This window comes from Rattus norvegicus, chromosome 7 (assembly GCF_021556685.1).
Source record: "Rattus norvegicus strain SHRSP/BbbUtx chromosome 7, alternate assembly SHRSP_T2T, whole genome shotgun sequence".
NCBI lineage: Eukaryota > Metazoa > Chordata > Mammalia > Rodentia > Muridae > Rattus > Rattus norvegicus.
In genome coordinates, this window is record NC_141540.1 from 125,366,128 (window position 1) to 125,383,429 (window position 17,302).

Sequence of the window (17,302 nt, forward strand, 5' to 3'; positions counted from 1 at the left end):
TCATCTCTATACATATACATGTTCATGCACATGCACACATACATACACAATAGCCAGCAACCGCCTGCACTGAGTCTTATGCTAGGAAGCCTGGACACTGGATGGGCTTCCTGTCTAGGAAGTCCTGGTCCTGGAGTGACCTCTTCACCTCTTACCACCACATCAGAAAAGGAGAGTGGGGGTCAGGTGAATAAAGCATATCTTTCTGAGACAAGAGGTTAAAGCTTTAGGTGTCAGACATGGATTGGTGTGGAGCATTGGGTATTCCCACAAAAGCAGTTCTTCAGCAGCAAAATGGGAATGTCACAGGGCCATGGCCCACCAGGAACTGAGCTGGGCCCCGGGGGTGGGGGGTGGGGGTGGGGGGAGACAGGATAGTGTTTCTCTTCTAATCAAGGGGATGCTGACGTGGCCCAGGTCGCTACAAGCTTTAAGAACCTAGCCAGGATATTTGCAAATGTCCCAGAGACTCAGGACAAAGCTGAGTTTGTCAGAATTTTTTTTCTCACACCTGGATGCTTTGGGTGGGAATCTAAGGACCACCAAGGGATGTATCCTGGGGGTTCTGGCCCATGGGTGACTCCAGGAGCCTCCTGCCGGGAGGATGGGACGAACAGCTTGCGCAATGCACGCAGTAGTATACAAGGAGGGGCCGCGCTGCGGAGATGATGGGCGTGTCTGCAACCCCTTGAGCGTCCCAATTCTGTTAGCTAGAGACAGAGCCTCTGCGGGCTGGGCGGGATCTCGCAGGGGCGCGGGCTCCGCGGGCGTGGTCTCTGGTGGGCGTGGCCTCCGCAGTACCTCCCCCAGCCTGTCCAGGCTTTGCGCGGTGGAGGCGGCTGCGGCGGCTGCACGGGGACCGAGGTGAGCGGCGATCGGTTCTCGAGGCGAGGCGGGGCGGCAGGGAGGGTCCGGGGCTCGGGAGAGGGGGCTGCACACGCTTTCGCAGGAGGCGAAACCGGGGCGGCGCCGCGAGTGCATGTGTGCGTGTGCGCGTGAGTGCCGCCGAGCGTCCGGAGGTGGGGTAGGGGTGGGAGCGACCTCTAAGCAGGAACGACCCCTAGAGGAGTACAGCACCTCCGTCAGCCTCCGGGGATCTTCCTGGTTTGTCCCTCAAAGGCCCCTGCCCCGCCCCCTTCTCTTGGTGTCTGAGTTTCTCCCCATCTTTGTGGGTGGGTCCCGCTGGGGTCAGTCCAGCCCTCTGTCCAGCCGCCTAGCTATCCTATCACCCTCCCTCCGTCATGATCCTCCTCAATGCTTCCTCATTATCGAAGTCTGCCCCTCCCTCTCCATCATCCCCCCTTAATAGAGCAAACAAAGATGGTCCAGAGAGGGGGCCCTTGTTCCCAAGCTGTTCCTGGCTCAGGCTGTGCCCCCACACCCTCTGGCCTCTGGCCTGGGCCTCCAGTCACCTCCTGGCAAGGAGCTAGATGAGAGCAGCAGGCTGATCTCACACAGACAGAGGCCCCAGGGTGGGAGCACTTAGGGATCCATCACTCTCCCTGGCCATTGACAGGTAGGGCCGGACACCTGGCAGATTAGTCTGGCCAGGGTCTGAGTCAGTGACCAAATCAGGTGATTCCTACATGCCTTCCCATATGAACAGCAGAACCCAGTGCTTTCCAAGATCTCCCTTGCCAGAGCCAGGGTGAGAAGAAAGCACAGAGCTTCGGGAGGGTCCCTGGCCTTGCAGGCCCCAGAAGGGCAACTCCATCCTGTTCCCTGAGCCTCCATATCCCTGTCAGGCATGGGCGGTAGTGACACTGTGAGGGACTGTGGAGACTGTGACATGACAAGCAGAGGGACTGAGGATACGCTTGGCTGAGGGAGTAGCTGCACCTGCCTCTGTGTCCAGGATTCCAAATGCCTTGGGCCTATTGCCTGGACTGCATTCAGAGAGGTCTCATCTCCCTGTGACCCCTATCAGGGCTCACTCTGGAGAATCTCTCCTAGGAGAGGCTAGCAGCTCTCTTGTCAGATCTCTGGGCATCCCCAGTCCTCTTTGAGGATGTTTGATTCACAGATGCAGGCTCCTGGGCTGTCTTGGGATGCTTCTGGGGCCCTAGGATTCTGCACTTACCTCTGAGTCCCTCAGTCCTGTTCTGGTGCATGTTCAGGTGTGAGCCTCACCGAGAGAAGCGGGACTAACAATGGCTCACCCTAAAGAAGGGTCCTAAGGCTGTGTCCCTGAGCCAGCCATCGCTCTCCATGAACCTAAGTCCCCTTGCCAGAGGTTATGACCTCCTGAATAGTCCTCCTGCTGAGTCTAGTGTCCACAGCTCTTTGTTGAATTGTAGGTCACAGGTTGCTATGAAGCCAAGTCAGCAGGAGCCAACTCCGAGGCCCACTGCTGAGTGAGTTTATGGACCTTGGGGAATCATTGCTTCTCTGATCCTTGATGCCTAAAACCTAAAAGCTAGGAGTTGGTGTTTCTACCCACACTGGGTACCCCAGGAGGATATACTGGTGTGCACAAAACTGTGCGGTAGCAGCCCCAGGGTGGGTGGCATTTGTTTTCAGGATAACTGTGTTAATGGAGGGTGATGGGGACAGTTGTACTTCCTCACCAGCAGGGAAAGTGTTTGTGCAGTCGCTGCTTGGCAAATGGCTTTTGTTTCTAATGGATGGCTTGAAAGGCCTGGGCTGCCTGGGCGGAAATGCCTGGGGAGGAAAAGCGGGCACTCCGTGTGATGCCAGCTTCTATGAACAAGGAAGGGCCTGGAGGGGTGGCAGTAGAGCTGCCTAGAGAACTCCCCATCCTGTCAGGGAGTCAGACCCAGGCTCCCTCTAGATATCCACATTCAGTGCAGTCCTGTCTTCACAGAATACATGTGAGACCCCCATGGAAAGACAGGAAAGTGATCTGTTCTCAAAGGCCTTCCCCAAACCTGCAGGTGACTGGAGGGACTGGGGATGGGACTGAGAACTCACAGAGAGAGCCAGTCACACACGACAAGTGGAAGGAGAGCTGGAGGTCCCCTGGGTTACACAGCAGGGCCTGCCGTGAAGCCCAGGAGGCCACAGGACCAGTCATGCCCCATTGAGTGGCAGGAGATAGGAAGCAGAGGTTTGCCAAGAATGAGGTGGTGGCTCCTTAAAGACAACGTAACAATGTTCTTCTCTTTTAACCACATTCCTCTTTATGTATCAAAACTAGCTCTAGATGCAGGACTTTTCTTTCTAAAAGTCAGTGTCTCCACTGGGGTCAGCTCAATTAGCAGAGTGCTTGCCTAGCATTCACAAGGTCCTGGGTTCGATCCTCAGCACCACATAAATTAGGCATGATAGTGCAAACCTGTAATCTCAGCACTGGGCATGGGAAGGCAGAAAGATTGGGACTTCAAGGTCATCTTCAGCTCCGTAGTGAGTCTCAGACCAGCCCAAGCAAGACACTCTAACTTTGTCTCAAGAGAGGGAAGGGAGGGTGGAGAGACGTTTCATTTCCTTATCCAGGCTGGCCTTGAATTCCTGGGCTCAGCTTTGGAGTGCTAGGCTTTCCATGCTCACCACCACAGTCAGCACAGATAGGGAACCTTGGGGTCATGTTTTAGGAACTTCGGGACCCTAAACTCTGGAGATTTGTAGTCAGTGCTATTCTCTGCCTTCAGACCTTCAGCTCATGATGACCCAGGAAGAGAAGCCTACAAGATGAGGGCACAAGGAGAAACCCAGAGCCACCTGCTTCCGGAAGCTGCCTGACCCCTGTGAGCTGTGGCTTTCTTCTTTGAGAGTGGGAATAGACAGTTTTGGACTAAGTAGAGGCTCTGGCCCGGCTGCCGGGGACTAATCTGTGCACCTTTGCTAGCCCAGCAGCCTTGGCAAATTTCCCAACCTCTAGCTGCCTCCTGCTTTGTCTATCAGATGATGAGAATGGCTGCCACCACATGCCTTATGTGTCACCCTGAGAATTAGAGAGTAGCCCCAGCCAGGAGGGTTCTCCACTGGTGAGGTAGAAGGACAGCTCTGGGAGTGGGATTGGGGTGACCCTGTTGTACTGAAGCCATCTTATAGTACTATGGGCTTGATGGGACTGTAGACTCTAGGGGAGCCAACCAGGCCCAAACTGTAGTGTCATTGTGGGCCTTGATGTCAGCGCTGAGGTGACTGAAAGGATCCAGGTGAGGAAGGAACAGGTACCCACATAGTAGAGAACAAAGAACCTTTAGCCATCCTGTGCCATCTGTAACCACTCCAGAGGAGGTGTGTCTTACTGCCTTGAGCCTGCTGACCTCTCTGTATTGGCACATATGGGGAGGGGACAGGGCAAGGCCCCTTATTGGAAGATGGTCCCTCAGGCATGCAGAGGTTGTGCTGCAAAGGTTGGCTCACCCTAAGTGAACAGGTACCCCTGTGTCTTGGTCATCTCCTCTATGTTGGGCCCCATGGGAGTTTCCCTGGCCTCTGTCTACTCTCCCAGCAGCCCAGGAGGTTGTTGTGGTCCTGCCTAGTTATCAGATAGGTAGACTGAGGCACAGGACCAGCAAGGAAAAGGGTCAGGGCTCAGACCTGGGTCTCTGTATCCAGCCTCTCGACACTTGTCATATTGATGTGCTTGAAGATAAGGACAAGAAGATTTACCCTCAGGGGCTACCATGTGGGCTCCCTAGATCGCAGCATCGGTTGCATGCATTTTTTTTCTAGAAGGCTCTCAGAGTTTGCTTGCTGGACTGATTGGAGGCCGCCATAAAAAAAAAATTTTTTTAAAGATTTATTTTTTCTACGTAGGTGAGTACACTGTTGCTTTCTTCAGACAGACCAGATGAGGACATCATTGTAGATGGTTGTGAGCCACCATGTGGTTGCTGGGATTTGAACTCAGGACCTCGGGAAGAGCAGTCAGTGCTCTTAACCACTGAGCCATCTCTCCAGCCCGTCATAAAATTTTAAAATCGTTTTGTCCAGCAAAATGAATGGACCTGTATCCAGAGGACAGTCCAAGAGAAAGACACAAGAAAACACCCAGGCTGGGAGACAACCCCCTTAGCTCTAGATCCAAGTTCTAGACCTGGTTTCATCCTGGACACCCTCTTTGATTTTGAGGAGTCCTTACTGTCTGTGCCTCAGTTTTCTCCATGTAAAACAAGCTTTCTACCCCGTGTGGCTGCAGAGAGTGTGAAGGGAGCAGCTTGCAGTACTGAGAGCCAGCATAACCAGTCTTAGCCTTAGGAACACTCTAGAAAGGCAAATCACAGGCACACAGACCTGCCTCCATGTTGTCCTGTGAGGTTGCACTATAGTGAACCCATTGTACAGATGAACATGGGGCAGTGAGGTCAGTATCTACATCGAAGGTCACACGCAGCCGTGAAATAGTCTGACTCAGATGAACAAGCCATCCATCCACCACGGCTACCTCTTGGTAGAGAGACATGGCTTTGATTATCCCAGTTGGGAGGGAGCTCACACCCCTAGGATTGTCAGTCTAGGACTTGGGTAGTGGTGACCACGGCCCTCGGTACGTAGTCTCAATGTACCAGGAGAAGTAGAACATAGGCATGGTCCTGTTGCTGGGCGGGGCCGGGAGGCTCCCGTAGAGAGGGAGACTCTCCCACTTGCACCATTCACAGCTTTATCCATCCTGCCTCTCTTCAGCAGGCCTGAGACAGAGAGAGATGCCAACAAGGAGGGTAAATAGGATGTGCTCAAGGACCCTCCGGTGGGCCAGTCCCTGGTCACCTGTGACAGGAGGCTATTTCTACTTCACAAGGCCTGGAGGGAGACCCCAGCCTCACTTTGCCGACCCGCAGATCAATGCTGTTATTGTGAGAGTTTGGGTTTTGTTTTCAGAACCGTGTCTTACTCTGTGACCCAGGCTGGCCTGGAACTCACTCTATAACCCAGGCTGACTTCATGTCTCAGCAATCCTCCTGCCTCAGCCTCTCATGTGCTGGAATTATAGGTGAGCACCACCATGCCCATCTTCTGGTTTCTTTTTTCTTCCTTCCTTTCTTTCTTTCTTCCTTCCTTCCTTCCTTCCTTCCTTTTTCTCCTTTGTCTGCCTGCCTGCCTGCCTGCCTGTCTGTCTGTGTCTGTCTGTCTGTCTGTCTGTCTGTCTGTCTGTCTGTGATCTTTCCAGATAAGGTTTCTCAGTGCAGCTCTGACTGTCCTGGAACACACACACACACACACACACACACACTCTCTCTCTCTCTCTCTCTCTCTCTCTCTCTCTCTCTCTCTCTCTCTCTCTGTAGACCAGGCTGTCCTTCATCTCAGAGATCCACCTGCCCCTGCCTCCCCAGTGTTGGGGGACTAAAGGCATGGCCACCACTGCCTGGCATGGCCTTTTTTCTTCCCCAATAGATCCTGGAGTGGGGTGGTGTCTACATTGCCCAGCCCACACAGGTCACCAGGCAACACCTGGGTGTGTGTTCTGCGTTTTCATGTGGTGTCTTCCCAGCTCCCTCTCTGTCTTTAGACACTGCCCAGCTCCTACCCTGCCTGAGTTCTTAGCCAGGCAACACCCTGCATGGAGCACATCCTGTACGTCACACACCCCTTTGGAGGGTCCCCATGTCGCAGAAATGTGACAGTCCTGTGCATCTCAGGCTCTGCCAAATGAGACCCAGAACACTGTGTCTCAGAGGCCTTGGAAGGAGTGAGCCTTAGATGGGGCACCATGGAAGGTGCGTAAAGGCCTTCGTGGTGACTGCTGTCACTCCGAGTTATACTGGCTATAGCCTTTCTAGCGTGGCTGTCCCTGCAAGAAGGGGCTGGGTCTTACATTCTGTGCCCACCTGACCAGCCAGAGTGAGCCTCCCAGTGCACAAGGCCACACTGCATTACTTCAACCTCATCTTGTCTCCCATCACTGGGCAACCTTAACTCCATTGTAGAGCCAGGGTCCAAAATAGGCTTTCCCAGGATTACCTGACAGGAAGGGACATCCAGGAAGGCTTCCTGAAGGAGGTGGCCAGCACTGAGCCAGCAGGATGGCAGAACTGAGTCTGCCTGGCATTCTAGGTAGAGTGAAGGAGACTTCATGTGAGGGGCGTGGCCAAACCTAACATCCGCAGAGTAGAGTGGGGTATAAATGGTGTGGGGTTGAGTGCTGAGCTGCACCAAGATGTCCTGAAGTCATCTTGGGTCGGAAGTGAAAGGAGCTGTCCAGTTACACCTCCTGACACCGGCTATTCTCCCCACTTCAGGCCTGGACAGGAAGGGGTGTACTTTAGGATCCAAGGCTACGGGCAACCGCCTGGGACCTACTCCGTAAGCATGATAAAATATTTATCAGGAACCAGGCAGCTGGGCTTCCCTGCACAGGCTGCCACGGGCAGCTCCCACCGAAGCTGGCTGCAGCCTCGCCGAGTTCCGCTGAGTCACAGCCCGTGAGCCCTCTGTCCAGCCCGCCTGCTTGCTGTCCTGTGGCCACGTGGATTCCTCATAATATGTAAGCCATTGGGTAGCCTCAGGACCAGGGCACCCAGCACAGTGAACGCTGAGCCAACATCAGACCTCTCTGGACTGTGCAGGCCTCAGCCAAGGTCACAGGCAGACAAACCACGGGTACCCCTTCCCTCGCCCACCCTGCAGCCTCTGGCTCTCGAGCAAGGTAGGTTTTCGGCCTCTTTGGCATGGGGATGCTGAGTCTGTATGGAAGTAGGATGGGTCAGATCTCTCAGGAGCTGGCAGTTAGAGGAGATTTGCCATTTGTCTGACCCCGAGTCTGTCTCTGAGAAGTCTGACTCAGATAAGGACCAATTCCTAGGTCCAGCCTAATGTGCGTGACAGTACTGGGACTTTACGTTTGAATCAGCAACAACAAAAACAGCGGCAGATGGTACCTTCCTTCTGCTGCTCGGGGTGTGAGAGCGCCCAGGCTGCCGAGTCTTTTGCTCATCCATTCATAAAACAGTTTGTCTGCCCTGGCTGGCAATCTAGCTTGAGTCATGTGTGTGCACGCTGTGCTGTGTGACCTTGGGTAGGTTGCTCCACCTCTCTGATGCTCATAACTCCTTCATCTCCTTCATGTCCTCATACCCCTGAGGCCGGATGGGCCTCACTGGGCATTTGGAAAGGCTCCATTTTTCCAGAAAGGCCCTGGCACAGCCTGAAGGAGGCTTGCCAGGCGGTAGACCAGAGGATGGAGGACAGAACGCGCTAGGCCGGATGGAAGTGTTTCTACGGTTGTCAAGTTCCCTGGGGAAAATCTGTGGTCACCGGAGCTGCTGCCACAACATCTGGGGATGGGACAGGGAGCTGTCCACCCTAGCCATTAGTGGGGACCCTGTGGGCTGCCAAACCAGGGTCACACCCCAGTTCTGGCCAGGCCATCATGCCTCTGGCTGCCTTTGGTGTCTGCTAACCCCATTCCTGCCTGCTCAGCTGCCCCTCGTAGGCCTCTCCCCCTGCTACCGCAGCTTCTTGCCGCTCCTCCTCCAGAAGGGCGCTGTGTCTTCGAGTTCCTGTGGGAGATTGTCCTGCTCTGTCGAGCCTTCCTGGCTGTCTGTGCACGGACGCACGCACACACGCACACACGCACACACGCACACACGCACGCACGCACACACGCACACTCCCAGCATGTGTCCCATATCAGACATGCACACACGCACACACGCACGCACACACGCACACACGGACGCACGCACACACGCACACACGCACACACGCACACACGCACACACACTCCCAGCATGTGTCCCATATCAGCCGTGGAATCCTGCTCCTGGCCCTGAAAAGTGCTTGCTACAGCACTTCCATGTCTGCTCAGGACGCTGCTCAGGCTCCTGTGTCTTGAAGTTCGTCAGGGGTGCCCTAGAGTGTCTGTTAGGTGAAGACAGGGAGTGTGGATGGCAGATGTCCAGTGAAGGCACCTTGGGGCAGAATGAACCCCCATCTGTCTGTCTGTGCAGATCTCAGCAAATAACCTCTGTTTGCCTGGCTTTCAAAGGTGGCGGAAGATGAGGTGGGGGTGGGGGTGGGGGTAAAGGCATCTGAGCCTGGGAGACAGGTGGGGCCCAGAGCAGGAAACACCTTGTCTCAAGTCCAGGGGGCAGGCCCAGTATTGTCGATTTTAAGGAGCAGGCAGGGAACAGGAAGGCTGGGGCTGTCACACTGCTAATAGTGACTGACACATATACACAGCCAGGCATGGAAAAGGATGACACAGGAACGCCCTAGTAGGGATAAAGCTTTCTCTAGAGGTTCCTTCCTCTTTTTTCTTCTGCTTTTGAGAAGCATTCTAGGGTTCCTTCAATGACTGTGTATGTATTGAAAGCCCAGCGACGGGGTTGGGGATTTAGCTCAGTGGTAGAGCGCTTGCCTATCAAGCGCAAGGCCCCGGGTTCGGTCCCCAGCTCCGAAAAATAGAAAAGAAAAGAAAAAAAGAAAAAGAAAAGAAAGCCCAGTGACAAACCTCGAATTCTGTGGCCACAAGGTCATCCAGGGTCACAGCCTGATGAGACTCGGGCTGACCACAGTCTGATGGCAGAGGCCGGTGAGCCAGTCTGTTAGGCTAGTTTCACCAGACACAACCTGACAGGAGAAGCTGGGCAGTCTGAAGGAGGAAGCTAACCACCAGGCAATCTGATAAGGGAGGTTTGATGACAGTCTGATGGAGCCTAATGGGTTGCCAAGGTGTCCCTGCTGGTGGATTCCTAAAGCAACATCTGCAGAACTGGGCACTCCTCCCAGCATTCACATAAGGGACTTGTGCCTGTCACTTCTAGGTGTCTAGTACTTGAGAGTTGCACAGCTGAGAGCCAGCTCCCCTCCATTCAGACTCCCAGGAGCCTTGTACTTTGCAGAACACACAGGCAGTAGGTATGGGATGTTCTAGCAGTCTTTTCTCGGCTCTCGGAAGGTGAGGGCCTGCCTGATTTAGCCAGCCTGCTTCAGCAATAGAGCTTGTGGGGCAAACTCCAGGAACACTGGGCTGCTTGGGAGATCACGGAGCTGTGCAGTCAAACAAAATGGCTATTGCAGGCGATTAGCCAGAAGGTGGCAGCCTAGTGCAAGGTGTGTAATCGCCTGCCCTGCCCTCCCCGCCCCCCACCTTCCCCAGACAGCAAACACTTACACTCTGATAAGTGGGTTAGGACATAGGCTTCAAGGCAGCGAGATGCAGACCACTTTGCTGCAGCTACTGAGCAGCCCCATCTGGCCCAGGCGGGGCTTTGCTTTTCCTCACTTGGCAGCTCTGGGCCTCGGAATTACCAGGCCCTTGACCTTTGGAGGTCAGCATGTGCAGCACAGGAGACCCACTGAGTAGCACTGGTGCCTGGTTCCTCTCATGGGGGGAGCGGCACTACTGGGTTCCCACAGCATCTGGGCAGTAGTGGCAGGTGTGCCCCAGTGAGTGTCCTTCATCAAGATGTACTCCAAGTGGGGGAAATAAGGGGTGTGCAGCACTGAACACCATAGGGCACCAACCTCAGAGTGAGCATCCTAGAAACATCACCCCGAAAGTGAGCTCCGTGGTGCTTTACACTCAGAGTGAACTCTATAGGACTCTGCAGTCAGAGTGAAAACCATGTGGGCTCCACCCTTTGAGTGAGCACTGTGGGGGCTTTACCCTTGGAGTGGATACTTTAGGGGCTCCACCCTCACAAGAAGTACTAGGGGGTCTCCACCCTCAGAGGGAGCACTGTAGGGTTGAGCATAGAAACGTTTCCTGAAATATTTTCTCAGAAAAGCAGGAAAGGTTGTACTGGCCAAGATGACTGGGGACAAGGAGCAAAGCACATCCCGCGGAGGGAGGGCAGTGGAAGGGAGAGAAGGCCATGTGATCAGTGACCAAGAGGACAAAGAAGAGTCATGTGACAGTAGAGACCAGGGGAGATGGGGCAGGGCATGAGGAAGCCCAGCCCTGCAGGGAGCAAAGTGGACCCTGGCTGTTTATAAACCATTTCAGCATCCAGGAGCCCCAGCCCCAGGGCAGCCAGCCCAAGATCCTAACAAAGCCAAGGGGGAGGAGGAATGAGGAGGGCAGAATTAGGTCAAGGAGTTAGAGGGCTTCTGCCAGAAGGGAGGCTGACCTTTGGGTAAGATGGAAACAGAGGTGACAGAGGTGGGCAGGCTAGCTGCAATGATGGTGTCAAAAAAAAAAAAAAAACAAAAACAAAAAAAAAAAAAAACAAAAACTGCAATGCATTCCTTTGCGGTTCCCAAAAACCGCGACACCCCATTCCATAAACACCAGAAGGATAGGGCCAAGAAAGTGATTCTGTGGGTAAAGGTGGTGGCCTGGGTTCGATTACTGGAACCCACATGGTAGAGAGAATGGACTCCCACAAGCTGGCCTCTGACTTCTTTATGTGTGCCAAGGTGCATGGGTGTATACACACACACATACACACACACACACACACACACACACACACACACACACACACACACCAAGTAAATCAAGGTAATAAAAATGTTTAAGTTAGGAAGGGCTATGATGAGCTATGGACAAGGCTCACACACACTGACCCCAGGCTGGGTCCTTCTCTCCTCAGAATCCCAGGACTCTCCAAGGAAGCCTGGCTGGTCTGGGGAGAATGAAAAGTACAGCCTAGACAAGAGTAGAAGGAACTGGAAAAGGGCCCTTGGCTCAGTTTATCCACCCTGGGCGTGGAATCACAGGGTTAAAAATGTCAGGCCTTGTGGCCCAGGAAAGCGATACCACCTGAGGCAAGAGACACACTAAGTTTGAAACCTCCTAGCCTGGGCTACATAGTGAGTTCCAGCCTAGCCTGGGCTACACTGTGAGACCATGTTCCATTTTTAAAGGATTCTTGTTATTTTTATTCATGTGTGCAAGAGCATGAATATGTTTGCAGATTCTTACAAAGGCCGGTAGAGTGGGTCAGATCCCCTAGAGTTATAGGCAGTTATGAGTCATCTCCCACTCCCCATGTGGATGCTGGGGACTGAACTATCTTCTGCAAGAGCATTGAGAGTTCTTAACTACTGAGCCACCTCTCTATCTCCCCTGCAAAACGATTTAAACACACCTAATTAAACAGTCCTGGCCAAGGTGTAGCCTGGGTGATCCCTGTCTAGGTTCTGTTCTTCAGGGTGGTCCCAAGTTATTCCTGATATGGGGACTGATCTGATTCACACGAAACAATCCCATAAGACACTCCCAGTCCAGCATGTAGTCTGGCCACTCTAGAAGAGACTATCCTTGTGGGGGGCGGAGTGTCCTGTCCCTTGAATCTCTGCAGTTTGCCATTGCTCAGGGCGTTTCATAAAGAGTTTTGTCTCTCAGGGTTGTTGGGATCCAAGGTGACTGCAGGCTTAGGACAGTGATTGGAGACCTTTGGGGCTTTCTCGGGTCTGGAACAGGACATTGTGAAAGTTGACAGCATCTGCCTTGGTTGTTCTTTGTGCCTTTAGTCTGGAAGCAAGATGCTAAGGGAACAGGTACGGCTTTTAGACAGACAACCCTTGAGTGACTGACATGTCTACCCACAGAAGTAAGCAGGTGACCCAAAGAGAAGGAGTGAACCGAGGCACGTTGTGCTTTCAGTCTGCCTTTGATAGCCTTGTTGGACCAGAGAGAGCCTGTGCGGTGTGCTTTCCACCAAGGACACTTCCCTGACATTAATAATGGTTACGCTCAAAACCGAACCAAACCAAAAATATAGCCATCGGGAGGTGGAGCCGAAGAGAGATCGCCAGGCTGCACCTTGACCAGGACCGCATAATTGTGTGTGTGATTAAAACTGTTTTGCAGGACAGAGATTGGAAAATGTTAGGTGAGAAGCAGGCCGAATTCTGAAGGCCCAGAAGGATGGAGACCAGGGCCTGGAGAGCTCAAGGGAGGAAGCAGGACTCAAAGAATGGAGGCTGGGCCCTGCCTGCCTGGGGTCCTGAATTCGAGGCTTTGGAATATAGAGTTTTCTCAGAAGGCATGGGGCCTGATCTGAGGATTAGGCAGGCAGGGCAGGGACCCATTTGGAGACCAGGGATCAAAGCTGATGGCAGGGAGGAATTGAGCCCACTGAAGTTTCTGGTCCCTATTAAAGCTCTGGGGTTTGGGGATCAATAGAGAACCAGGGCCCCTGGGGCCCCACCCACATTGCCCAGCTAGGGTCCCTGGAGCTCCACCCACATTGACAAGTTAGGGCTCCTGGAGTCCCAACCACATTGACCAGCCAGAACCCCTGAACCCCGCCCACATTGCTCATGCCCAGTGGTAGACCCAGCTTCCCTCAGACAGGTTCCAGTCTTGCTACCTGATATTAGAGAAGCAGGAGAACGAACAGGAAACAAGGACTCCAGAGCCAGTCCTGGCCCTGCCTCCCACCAGCCTGTGACTCTGTTGTGACCTTAGGATTTGGAACCTCAGCTGGGCCTCAGTGGCCTAGGCTGGGTATAGCAGGTACCTGGTAAATGTTGCTGCTTTTCCTGACCTTGGTGCCTGGATCCACTGGGGATGTTACCTTCCAGGGAGTCTCTCCTTCATGGAGATTTTGAAGGAGCCAAGTTTGTGACTGCTGACTCCTCTCCACCAGGTGACATGACCCTTCTCCCAGCTCAGAGATATTTTACTGGAAGGGTTTCCTCAGATAATTGGGTGCAGAAGGCCAGTCTTACTACCTGATATTAGGTAAGCTTGGGAGAACACCACCCACAAAAGCAGCACCCTCCTCTGGGAGGCCCTGGCTGGCTCTTTGGGCTTCAACCAGGAAGTGAGGGATACAGGCCAAGGGTTGGTTCTTCCGGTTCCTATCGCCCACATTGGATCTGGATCCCTGACAGGGAATAGCTCTTCCCACCTGGCAGGGCTAGGTGCAAGGTTCAGAAACCAGGAGAGAAAATGAACTCTTCATTCAGGTCTCCTACCACGCCTGTGTACTCTGTCCGGGCTCCTCTTGGGTCGCACCAGCAGGAGCGGATTCCTAAGTCATTCATTCTTTCCAGGAATGCTTCTGAGGAAAAACTACTGGCTGGAAGTGCCCTGAGGAGAGTACAGAGCAGGCAGGCTAGCTGGCAACATGCAGGTCACTGCTGCTGGTGTGGGGGCCTTTATCCACAGGGTGGGGACAAGCGCCATAGGCACCCATGTGAAACAGGAGCTGAGGTCGCAATGCCTTTGGCAGGCCGGATCTCCTTGAGGGAATCAAAATACCAACTCTGCCACTCCAAGATTCAGCTCCAAAGGGAAGCTCACTGTCCCCAGGCACCGAGTGACAGATCAGCACCAGATTCTAAAACTGTCCCCAAGAACCTTTGGAAACTGATGTCCAAGACCTTCACAGATGGGAAACTTTTGGAGGGAGAGTCTCTTGAGGGTCACATGGATGAGGTGAGGGTGTTGGAGACAAGGAATCTCTGCTGATCGGAATCCCACAGCAGCCAGAAGCATAGGAGGGGAGAAGCGTTTAACATGGGGACCGGGACTAGCCAGATGGGGTCAGGAAGACCCAAGAGAAGGTGTGGAAGCAGATGACGTCATGTGTTGCTTTTTACACTGATGGACACATGTCTTACCCTGAGTGCTGATTGATCAGCTGGCTTTGGAGTGCAGGGAGAAGAGCCCTCCAAGGACCTAGTCTAGTCTTGCCCTAGGGTGATAGGCTCACCTGGCTTCTGCAACCTGGCCTCAATGTCCCTCCCACTTTGCTAAAAATAGGAGCAGTTGCCAAGCTCCTGGTGTGACCCCATGACCTTGTGATTGTCCTGTTTCACCTCCTCTGCACACCAAGGAAGGGATGAAGCACGGCCCAGGAGCACAGGCCAGAAGAGACAGAGCCAGGCACATGCCTTAGCTACCTACTGGCCCTTTCCTGAGTTTCTGGGACCCCAGGGTAAGGAACCTACACATCAGCTGTGCCACAGGCTGCTAGAGACATGGTGCCAGTCAGCTTTGGGAACTGCCAGACCTTGCCAACAGGGAGCAAAGTGGCCGCTTCTGGGGTGGATGGCCCTTGGGAGGAGAGCCTAGGGAGGGCACATTGTGGGCGGTAGGTGACAGTCACTGAGCTGGAACTGCTTCTCTCCTGCTCACCAGGCCTGGCTCCAGCTTCAGCCCTGCCACTTACCCATCCTGATTTTGAGCATGTGCCCCAGCCTCCCTGAACCCCTGTTTCTCTGTTGTGACATGAGACCTCCTCACCTCCAGGGAGCACCACAGCCTTAGGAGCCCCAGATGGAGGAGTGTGTTTAAGTCCTGCCTTTCTGCCCTGTCTCTTGTTTTTCCCACCCAAGACAAGGATCCCTTCTTCAATCGGATAATTCAAATAAGTTCTCTGTCCCCTTTGATTGACATGGGAAAAGAGAGGGTGAAACTACACTGTGATCTTGTCCTAGACCAGAAATCAGGGGTCAGGGGTTGAGAGTACCATGCCTTGAAAATGAACCATCTGGGCCCTCAGTACTTTCATACCCCATGAGTCAGAGAGGACTTTGGGGGAGTGCATGCCCCTGCAAGAGCTTCCGTTTCTATCTTCTTGACCCTCAAATCCTGAGATGCTACCCATCTTCCAGATGTGTTCACTAAGTCCCTTTGAGTCAGCTGACCTGGTAGCCAGGACCTCCGTCCTGGCTGCTCACTTAGGGCAAACTCCAAGAAGGATGGTCCTGCTGCTCTTTGAGTCTCCCTTGGTGGCCAGCATCCTGTCTCACGTCCCGTCCCTAGCTGGTCAGGTGGAGGTTGGATGAAACCTGGTTCCTGTGGGAGGAGACTGGTTCTTAGGTAGGGACACTGGCAACTTGGGGGATGCACGAATGAGGCCACTTGTCTCCCATGTCCTTAACCAATAATCTTAGACACAGGTGATTCTCTTCAAGGCCACTCCGAAAACAACTGTTCAATCCTTGATCTAGGCACCAAACCCAGAGGTCCCCATCAGTGCCCAGAGGACCCAGTGGGGCACGTGAAGCCCCCTGCACTTGCTTACAGGGCTCATAACTGTACCAAGAGATGTCTAGGAATTCTGCCAAGCAATGGCTGTTGTGTTTTGGTTTGGGGGATTTTCTTTTTTTCTTTTTTTTTTTTTGGTTCTTTTTTTCCTGAGCTGGGGACCGAACCCAGGGCCTTGCGCTTCCTAGGTTAGCGCTCTACCACTGAGCTAAATCCCCAGCCCCCTTGGGGGATTTTCTGACACTTCATGCCACAGGAACACTTATAGGAGTTTGACTTAAACACCCAACTCCTCAGTTGTCTTTGCTGAGGGGTTGTGACAGCCTGGTTTCCTCCCAGACTCTGCCTTGGGTTTCTGAGCCCAGAGAGCTCTGTCCTTTGCTGCCTACCACCAACACTCGTACCCAGCAGCACCCGCGCTGCCTACCACCAGCCCCAACACCCGTCGGCACTGCACCCCCGCGTCTCCGTTGCACTTCTGCATTGGGCTGTGGGTGTAGCCAGTGTTCATCTGTGCTGGGGTGGGGACAGCTCCTTTCTTTACTCTCTGGAGATGTCTTTTTTTTTTTCTTTTCCTTTCTTCGAGACACTGTCTCCGAAGAGTCTATAATTCACTATAGGGTCCAGGCTGTCTGCAAACTCAAGGCAATCCTCCTGTCTCAACCTTTCAACAACCAAGATTACAACAAGCACCCCTGCGCTTGGCTCTAGAGATGTCCTTTAAGTCCCGCAGTCACACGCCCCATTCTGCATATTATGTGTCCTGCTTCGAGCCTCCTGCAGCTCACTTCTTCCTTCCCACTCCTGCCCACTGTGCTCTCCCCTCACCTACCAGCCTTCTCCTTTCCTCTGGCTGCTCAGAGGCCACTCCTGCCAGTCAGGTAGCCAGGGGTCAGTTCTGCCCCTTGTCCTGCCCAACTGTGGTGGATATAAGGTCAGGCCTCTCTGAGGGGCCCAGGGTTTTTGCTGGAGTGACACCAGTGGCAGAGAAATGGCGGCCTCATGCCTATGCATCTTAGTTTTCACCAGTATGACCTAAAACATGAGATAGACGTGTCTAGCCATTCCTATGCTTGCTACATACTAGCTACTATGTGCTAAGCCTAGGGAATGTAGGTATGAACAAGTTTCGGCTCCTGGCTCTGAGAGAAAATGTCAAGAAACGCCATATTAAGTCTAAACAAGGGTAGGGGCAAATCGGAGATGAGGGAGATGACCCTTCAACTTTGATCTCCATGGAAGGGTGTTCTGGAGAGCAGGGAATGGGGGGGGGGTGTTTGAAGGCATCTCAAGAATTGGGCTTGCTCTTTGCCACAGTGGAAACTCAGGAGGGCAGTGTGTATGCCCTGGGCCAGCTCCAGCTACTGTTTGTGAGGATAACAGGTGTTACTTGGAGAGAGTGGTCAGAAAGGTTCTGCAGTCCAGGGTAGGGTGCTAGGGACTGAGAATGGGGGCAGGGTGGGTAGACTCGAGAGGAAGGTCTAGCACGTGTATCCGACC

The 17,302-nt window shown here is 53.5% G+C and overlaps 1 protein-coding gene across 8 annotated transcripts in view; it reads left to right on the top strand.

The window, feature by feature from the left end:
* Positions 1-813: 813 nt before the first annotated feature.
* Positions 814-17,302, top strand: part of Prr5 (proline rich 5) — a 42,444-nt gene continuing 25,955 nt past the window's right edge. For 3 of the 8 annotated variants that reach the window (XM_087557491.1, XM_087557484.1, XM_087557487.1), the window contains exon 1: positions 814-864. The gene's annotated coding sequence lies outside the window, so the exon portion shown is untranslated. Of the gene's footprint in view, positions 865-3,608; positions 3,705-7,148; positions 7,394-7,428; positions 7,556-17,302 lie in introns of those variants that run through there. The other 5 variants (XM_087557492.1, XM_087557485.1, XM_087557493.1 and 2 more) reach the window with 3 other exon arrangements.